The sequence below is a fragment of the Galeopterus variegatus genome, unplaced genomic scaffold (genome assembly GCF_000696425.1).
Source record: "Galeopterus variegatus unplaced genomic scaffold, G_variegatus-3.0.2 Scaffold710, whole genome shotgun sequence".
NCBI lineage: Eukaryota > Metazoa > Chordata > Mammalia > Dermoptera > Cynocephalidae > Galeopterus > Galeopterus variegatus.
The window spans coordinates 32,419-34,432 of NW_007726821.1; the positions used below are offsets into that span (position 1 = coordinate 32,419).

At 37.8% G+C, this 2,014-nt stretch overlaps 1 non-coding gene across 1 annotated transcript; it reads right to left on the reverse strand.

The window, feature by feature from the left end:
- Positions 1-247: 247 nt before the first annotated feature.
- TRNAI-GAU lies at positions 248-321 on the reverse strand. The gene has a single exon. It is a non-coding gene; the product is annotated as a tRNA-Ile (tRNA).
- Between the last annotated feature and the right edge of the window lie 1,693 nt (positions 322-2,014).

Here is a 2,014-nt window from a genome sequence, read left to right on the forward strand (position 1 = left end):
ACAATTGCTCCAAACTGAAAACAACCCGGATTGTCTTCTATAGGTGAGTGGAAAACTGCACTGTGGCACATCCATGCTACGGAATGCTGCTCAGCAATGGCAAAGAACAAGCCATTGATACACGCAGCAGCTTAGATCTCAAATGCATTATCTGAGTGAAAGAAGCCATTCCTGAAAGGCTACTTACTGTATGATTCCATTTATGACATTCTTTTCTTTTCTTTCTTTCTTTTTTTTTTTTGGTGGCTGGCCAGTACAGGGATCGAACCCTTGACCTTGGTGTTATCAGCACCACACTCTAACCAACTGAGCTAACTGGCCAGCCCCTGTAAGACATTCTTAAAGACACAAAGACAATGACGGAGAACAGACAAGTGGTAACCAGGGGTTGGGGGAAGGGAGGGTGTGATGATAGAGAGTAACATTAGGGAGTTTTTCGTGATGATGGAATGGTTCCATAACTTGACTGTGGAGGTGGTTACATGACTCTATATGTGTTAGGATTCATAGAACTCTACACACACGCCCCCAAAAGTCAACTTCACTATATGATAATTCAAAATATTATTTAAAATTTTAAATACTTCCAAAGAAGGAGTGCTTGATATGACTTATGGAGACCTGAGTACCACTTCCTACTGGGTATAACTTTGAATAAGTTCATCCATCCATCCACCATGCATTCATGCTAGGCAGGCATTAAGGATGCACAGACAGAAGGCAGAGTTTCTGCTCACAAGGAACTGATCTAATGGAGGACATCAAGAGGTACACACACAACTTGAACATGGCTTGATAGAGGTTTGCACATGGTGAAGTGGAGGAACCCACAAGGGGACCCAAACTCAGACTGGGAAGGTCAAGGATGGCTTTGCCCTCAGAGCCTCTGTTTCCTCATTTGGAAGTTTGGAGAAAATAGTCTTTCCTGCCCTACCTATTCTAGAGGCTTGTTGGGAGAATCAAGTTCATAAGGAAGGTCTGTGCTCTGTAGGGCATGGTTGGTTGTATAGAAAGGCTATAATTGTCCAGATTCAAAAGGAGCTGTTTAGTCTCTCAAAAGGAATGGGTGGTTTTAAGAACAATGATTTTGTAGGTAATGTAATGGGGAGAAGAAGAGGACAAGATGTCTCTGCATCTCCCCACGGGCTGTTATGAAAAATGTGTTTATAAATTTGCTTTTAAATGTTTTGAAGGAACACAGAATTTTACTTCTATTCAGGATTTCCCTGCTGGGCTAACAATTTGATTTCTACAACATTGGCTGGAAGAGAAAATAAAACAGAACTATTGTAAAAGTTATAAGCTAAAATCATATGTGGTGTTTTTCTACCAAATTATTCATTCTAAAAGATCTTTCAAACTTTCATTTTTGTTTTCCTGTAGAAAATAGATCTATAACCAATAGACATAAGTTGAAGGTAGACATTATTTTGGCTTTTACATGGAAGAATCTTTTAAAAATTAGCAATGAATAATAATTACCTTTGAGCATTTATTATATGCTAGGCACTTGGTCAAGCATTATATAATCATTATCTCATTTAATCATAAAAACAACACTAATGGTCGATACTGTTACTGCTTCCAAGTAGTACAATAAGAAATCTAAAGCTCAGAGGAGTACTTCTGTTTAAACCATTTTGAGTTGATTTTGGTAAATGGTGAGAGTTAGTAGCCTAGCTTCATTCTTCTGCATATGGATATCCAGTTTTCCCAATGCCATTTATTGAAGAAGTTGTCGTTTCTCTAATGTATGTTCTCAACATCATTGTCAAAGATCAGTTGGCTGTAAATATGTAGATTTATTTCTAGGTTCTTTATTCTGTTCCATTAGTCCATGTGTCTGTTTTTATGCCAGTACCATGCTGTTTTGGTTACTATAGCTTTGTAGTATATTTTGAAGTCAGGTAGTGTAACGTCTCCAGCTTTATTCTTTTTTGCTTGAAATTACTTTGGCTATTTGAGGTCTTTTGTGGTTCCACATGAATAATAGAATTGCTTTTTCTATTTCTGT